The sequence below is a fragment of the Lactuca virosa genome, chromosome 3 (genome assembly GCF_052849685.1).
Source record: "Lactuca virosa cultivar CGN04683 chromosome 3, Lactuca_virosa_CGN04683_v6, whole genome shotgun sequence".
NCBI classification, from domain to species: Eukaryota; Viridiplantae; Streptophyta; class Magnoliopsida; order Asterales; family Asteraceae; genus Lactuca; species Lactuca virosa.
In genome coordinates, this window is record NC_136428.1 from 139901659 (window position 1) to 139908584 (window position 6926).

Sequence of the window (6926 nt, forward strand, 5' to 3'; positions counted from 1 at the left end):
GGTATGGGTTGCTATCAGTGGAGCAGGAATGATCATGTCGGCAAGGATTGTCCTCGGGGGCAAGCCCATTATGTTTCTCTATGACTAAGTGGACCACAAGAGGGTTGTATGTCCGATAAGGAGGGGAGGAGCAGTGAGTGCACCTGCTCCGACTATTTTGAGGATTTCTGATAGTCGTGAGGGTGGGGCAGGAGCCCCAGCAAGGGTAGACGGTTATTTCAGTGTCAGACCGGGGAGGTCAGTGCTCCAGCAGGTGACATTGAGGGTATGCTGTCTTTTGGTTTTTCTTCGGTTGTTATCAGTATTTATGTCGCATGGAATGTTATATTGGTTTGGGTAAGCGTTATCGATGGTTTAATTCTCCGTTAATGTTGGTTTATATCTTCGAGAATTGTTTTATGCATGTTGCATGCCGTTAACCATTGGTGGGTTATTGAGGGGTTGTATCTCGTGTAGCGGGTTCCAATGTGTTTGATTATCATTTTGGTTTTCGGGCGAGATAGGTTTGAGGGTATTGTGTGGAAGGTCTATGGTCAGGACTCAACAGGTTAGTTCTCTAGTATCGTCAGGGTTCAGTGATTTGAGCATTTGTTCTGGTAGGAGCGGCAGTTACCTATGGAAGAGATGTTGGGTTCAAACACTGTCGTTGTTAGGAAAAGAGCAGTAGCAGGAAGATGATGGGTCAGTTGCTTGAGCTGTTGGGTCATTAGAACGACAGGTAAGTTTCATATTTGCTCAAGTTACAGTCAATTAGGATTCGGGAATTCTTCGAGAGTGGGAGTTGGGATGAAGATTCTTCAGTTAGGGTAAGGGTTATGATTTTTAGTCGCCAGCATAAGAACTCAAGGAATTGGTATGGTATCATGGGAGGTGATTTGGATTATCAGATTGGTTAAGATTTCAAGAGTATTCTTCAGGATTTCAGGAGTTCGGTGATCATTGACTTTGGCTAGCAATGGAACGCTAGTAATGTTTAGCGCAGGGTATGGGCGGTTCATGCTATTTGAGGGAGATGGGTCAGAGATCCATAAGGATTAAAAGGTGAGAGAGCTTCGTCGAGTCCAAGTGAAGGAGAATTAAGTGGTTGTTCAAATTGAGGTTTTGTTGGTGGGAGTTTAGGAAACTTCCAACCGTAGGTCGGCATCTCCTCTGTTATACATAGTAGGCTGTGGGAATTCAAATGTGTAACATCCGGATTCCCAGGTATGTCATTTTAAGTATTTATTTTTGAGGATCATTGACCTACTCGACGAGTTGGCGCTATAACTCGCCGAGTAGAGTCGGGATGGCCACGTGGGTTTAATGATATACTCGACGAGTCCGGATGTAGACTCGCCGAGTAGGCGCTGTGAGTTGAAACCCTAAATCCCCGGGTTTGGGGCCTATATAAGGATAACTATAGCCTCATTTGCGGCTCTCCATTTGTTTCCTTTCACTGAGAGAAACCCTAATCGCCCCCCTTGAGCTTTTGAGAGAGTTTTGAGCCATTGTTTGAGATCTTTGGTGCATTTTGGTAGAAAGAAAGAGGATTCCAAGCAAGGATTGTGAAGAAGTTGCTAGATTTGCTGCTTAGACATCCAGGGGCTTCTATTCAAGGTATAAAGTTCGTACCTTTCTCTCTTGTATGGATAGATCTCATGGTTATAGAGTTAGGGCTCCATTTCCATCTTATTTTGGGGACCTTGAAGGTTTTGAGCACCTTCATTGAAATAGACATCAGATCTGGACCTAGTGAGGTCCCTAGAGTCGAAAGTCCCCTACTTTATTCAGCCATGATAGCCCCTTGAATGAGAGACTTCTTCTCAAGCTTGTTCTTGGCATTTTTAGCCCTTAGTGCCATGCATGAACGTAAAGCTCGAGGCTTTATGTGATATTCAGGCCTTGAGAGCTTAGATCTAGGGTGTGAGAGAGTTTTCTGCCTGGAAATCACATGAATACAAGTTGAGACCGAACAGACTCGCCGAGTTGATGAGCCGACTCGACCAGCCGGTTAGGGTTTTGTTCCGATGAACTGAGTCAGATGGTGACCCGTCGAGTTGGGGGCTAGCTCGTCGAGTTGGAGCTTGCCGGGGTTGCCATGAATCGACTGGACTCGACGAGTCCCCCTAATGCACTCGACGAGTCTAGTCAAAGTGGGACCGTTGACTGGAGTTGACTTCTGTTGACTTTAGGGCTTGGTTAAAATGAGTGAAAGAGGTCAGGGAAGGGTAGAATGGTCTTCTACCCACTTTTCTGAAATAAGAGTAGAATATTGATTAGAAATATTATTTGTGATAGGCGGAGGCTAGACGTAGGATTTCGGGTACGAGACTCTTACTAGCTGTCTTACGAGGTGAGTCTTCTCACTATACTTTACCTAGAGTGGTAATTACGTGTGACCGGAGGGCCTTATGTGCTTGCTTGAATTATGCATGATTTATGTGATATGTATTGTATGTTATATTATTTGTTGCTTAGACCGGACCGGAGGGTCCAACGAACTATGAGGCCAGAGGGTTCTCAATCAGACCGGACCGGAGGGTCGAACGAGCTAGACCGGATCGGAGGGTCCAACGAGCTACGGGACTGGAGGGTCCCACTGAGACACATAGACCAGAGGGTCTTACAGAGTATAGCCTCGAGTGGCGAATTGTTGTATGTGGTATTTTGGGGAACTCACTAAGCATTCGTGCTTACCGTGTTATGTGTTATGTGTTTCAGGTACTTCCGAGGATCGCGGGAAGGCACCAGCGTGATTGTACACACACTCTTGATATGGAACTATGATTGTGGATCTTGGATTGAATAATTGTATTGAAAACTTGTTGTTTTTTTTTGAGAATTAATGATGAGACATATGTTTATGAGTTTAAAATTGAAGATTTTGTTTTGAAAAATCGTGTCGTTACAAGTCGGTATCAGAGCCTTGGTTTGAGGGATTCGGATACACCTTCGGGCATATCTGGACTCAAACTGAGGATTTGGGAAAAGTTTTCAAAAAGAAACAATGTTTCTAAAAAGAGTAAAAGATTTCCAGAACGAGCAGAAAAGAGTAGTGTGTACAATCAGCCAGCGCCCGAACGGTGATTTCCCAAAATACCCTTACGTTACGTGTTATGATATTATGTGATGTGTTTTGCATGCTAGAGTAGGCTAGGTAATTCATATGTTAGGACTAGAGTGGCCTGATTTGTGATGCTGTGAGTGGTTTTGAGTGCACTTAGGTAGCAGAGAGTAGCTTATGAGAAGTCTGCTAGAGAGTAGGCTGTGTTCAGAGTGGTATAGAGTACTTGCGAGTTGGGATCCTAGGAGGAGGACTTGGGGTGGATACGGATACGATGTGGAAGGTAGTATTGGGCCCGTACTACTGAAAGCATCAGATCGGTAAGCATTCCAAGTAAGAATCCTCAAGGTGCTAAGGAACAAGTAGGAATGGTTGGCCGAGTGTGAGTAATCCCGGTCGAGTCTCTGATTATTTTATGTTGTGTTTCAGAGGCATCATGGTGGTTACGTGCCACAACGCAGGAGACAGTGGTACCAGCGGTACCAGTGACGAGGAGATTCGTAGGTTGATTCACGAGGAGGTGGCCGCAACCATTCGAGCTGAGATACCAGAGATGTTTGGGTCTATCAAGACCACGCTGATTGAGACATTTGACGAGCGATATGCTGCTCTTACTGAGGCTGCTGTTGCTGCAGCCACCGCAGCCATCGTCACTGCTAGGCCACAGGGGGGTGACTCGTTGCTGTATCGGGAGTTCAGCAACGCGAAGCCACCAGAGTTTGATGGGACTCAGGATCCGATAGCCGCGATGAGATGAATCTCTGACATTGAGTGATGCTTCTACACATGTTCTTGTCTGGAGCATCTGACGGTACGGTTCGCGCTGAACCAGTTTCGCTTGGGAGCGAAGGACTGGTGGAAGTTTGTAACAGCTGACTTTACTACTGTAGAGCTTACCGTGGTGACTTGGGAGAGGTTCACCGCTATGTTTCGAGACAAGTACGTTCCCCCGGTGGAGAGGGAATGGTTGGCCCAGGAGTTCTTGTCCCTCAAGCAGGGGACTGAGTCTGTAATTGTGATCACACGAATGTTTCATGAGAGGGCGTTGTTTTTCCCTAAGCACGTGTCTTCTGAGAAGGCACGTATGACCCGATATCTGAGGATTGTGAGGAGAGACATTCATGAGTTCGTGGCGAACTTGACATACCGAACATTTGCCGAGCTCCAGGCAAATGCTCGGAAGAGGGAGATTGAGCTAGAGACTCAGGCCAGGGAGGAGGCGGAGTCTCAGAGGAGGGATAGGTGGCCGTCACAGTCTCAGCCGGCGGCCAAGTGGGCAAAGCCCGCAGATTCGAGATCGAGAGGTCAGAAGAGCCTCACTTGTGGGAAGTGCGGCAAGAGCCATGATGGGGTGTGCAGAGCAGGTGTGTGTAACAAGTGCGGGAAGGAGGGGCATATCGCGAGGAATTGCCCCAAGGGATTTTCGGTTTGCTTCCATTGCAATCAGACTGGCCATAGGAAGGCCGAGTGCCCGCAACTGCTTCAGGGATCAGCGCAGGGATCTGCGCATTCTTCTACTCGAGCTACAGAGAGTCGGCCCGTGAAGGCCAAGGCACCGAAGGATCGCGGTAGAGCCTTCTAGTTGACAGTGGAGGAGGTCTACGCAGCACCTGATGTTGTGGCTGGTATGTGATCTTTTGCTTATTTTTTTGTTTATATATATGGTGCTTATTTGTGATATGTTTAGGTACTTTTGTTGTGAGTTCTGTACCTGATTTGGTGTTGTTTGACTCGGGTGCGAGTCGATCCTTCGTATCGCTAGCATTTAGTCGTCACATCAGTATCCGACGTGAGGCGTTGAGTCGACATTTGAGAGTCTCCATAGCTGATAAGCATGCGGTTTTTGCGACTGATGTGATCCGGGGATGTGTGCTTGAGATTTTTGGAGTCGAGTTTCCGATAGATTTGGTATCTAGCGCGATGGGGGATGTTTGTGTCATCGTGGGCATTGACTGGTTGAGTCGATTCGGGGCTATGATCGACTGTGAGCGTCAATTGGTGACCATCCAGAACCCTAGTGGGGGAGTACTTACGGTATTCGGTGAGGGTACCCGATCTGGGTTAGCATTTTGTTCGGCTGCTCGAGCGAGGCAGAGCTTGCAGCAGGGTTGCATGGGTTTTCTGGCGTATGTGTCAGATACGCGGGATGTTACGGAGAGACCGAGTACTGTCACTGAGGTTCCGGTGGTTAGCGAGTTTCTGGACATTTTCCCCGAGGATTTACCAGGTGTGCCTCCCGAGAGGCAGGTGGAGTTTCGTATTGATTTGCTTCCGAGGGCGGCACCTATCGCCAAGGAGCCCTATCGCCTTGCACCGCCAGAGATGCAGGAGTTATTCTCGCAGCTCCAGGAGCTGTTGGGAAAGGGATTTATTCGGCCGAGTAGCTTGCCTTGGGGAGCACCGATCCTTTTTGTCAAGAAAAAGGATGGCTCGCACCGGATGTGCATTGATTACCGGGAGTTGAGCAAGCTGACGGTCAAGAACCGTTATCCACTCCCGAGGATCGATGATCTGTTCGATCAGTTGCAAGGTGCATCTTGGTTTTCCAAGATCGATTTGAGGTCTGGTTATCACCAGATGAGGGTTCGTGACGAGGATATTCAGAAGACAGCATTTAGAACTCGTTATGGGCATTACGAGTTCGTGGTGATGCCTTTCGGGCTCACCAATGCACCAGCAGCGTTCATGGATCTCATGAACCGGGTATGCAGGCCTATGTTAGATCGTTCGGTGATCGTGTTCATCGACGATATTTTTGTGTATTCGAGGTCTAGAGAGCAGCACGAGGAGCATTTGAGAGAAGTCCTCAGAGTATTGAGATCAGAGAGGCTTTATGCCAAATTCTCCAAGTGTGATTTCTGTTTACGAGAGGTCCAGTTCTTGGGGCACCTCGTTAATCAGAATGGGATTTTGGTCGACCTGGCCAAGATTGAGGCGGTTATGAGTTGGGAAGTGCCGGGATCCCCCACCGAGATCAGGATTTTTCTGGGGTTAGCCGGCTACTACCGGAGGTTTATCAGAGATTTCTCCAAGATTGCTGTTCCTCTCACCAAGTTGACCCGGAAGGCGTTGCTTTTGTTTGGGGTCCCGAGCAGCAGACCTCGTTTGAGACTCTTCGCCGGAGATTGTGCGAAGCTCCAGTGTTGGCTCTCCCTGAGGGAATGGAGGACTTTGTGGTTTACTGCGATGCATCCATATCGGGGTTAGGTGCAGTGCTTATGCAGCGAGGGCACGTGATAGTATATGCATCGAGGCAGCTGAAGCCTCATGAGACGAGGTATCCCACCCACGATTTAGAGTTGGGGGCAGTGGTATTCGCCCTCAAGATCTGGCGCCATTACTTGTAGGGGGTTCAGTGTACCATATACACGGACCACAAGAGCTTGAAGTATCTGATGGATCAGCCCAACCTGAATATGCGCCAGAGGAGGTGGTTGGACGTGGTAAAAGATTATGACTGTGAGATTCTGTATCACCCGGGAAAGGCTAACGTGGTAGCCGATGCCCTGAGTTGCAAGGAGAAGAGTGCCCGATTCGAGACATATGCATGAGGATGACCGTGATGACTCCGGTATTGGATATCATTCAAGAAGCCCAAGCGGAGGCCGTGAGACCGGAGAACCGCAAGAGGGAGCGGGTGATTGGATAAGTAACCGAGTTTGTGACGGATAGCCGAGGACTTATGACCTTTAGAGGTCGGATTTGGGTACCTTATATGGGCGGAGCTTGTAACACTCTGATGGAGGAAGCGTATAGGTCAAGATTTTCGATCCATCCCGGGGCCACTAAGATGTATTTAGATCTGAATAAAGATTATTGGTGGCCCTGTATGAAGAGGGATGTTGCTTGGGTGGTCGAGAGGTGCTTGACCTGCCGCCGGGTC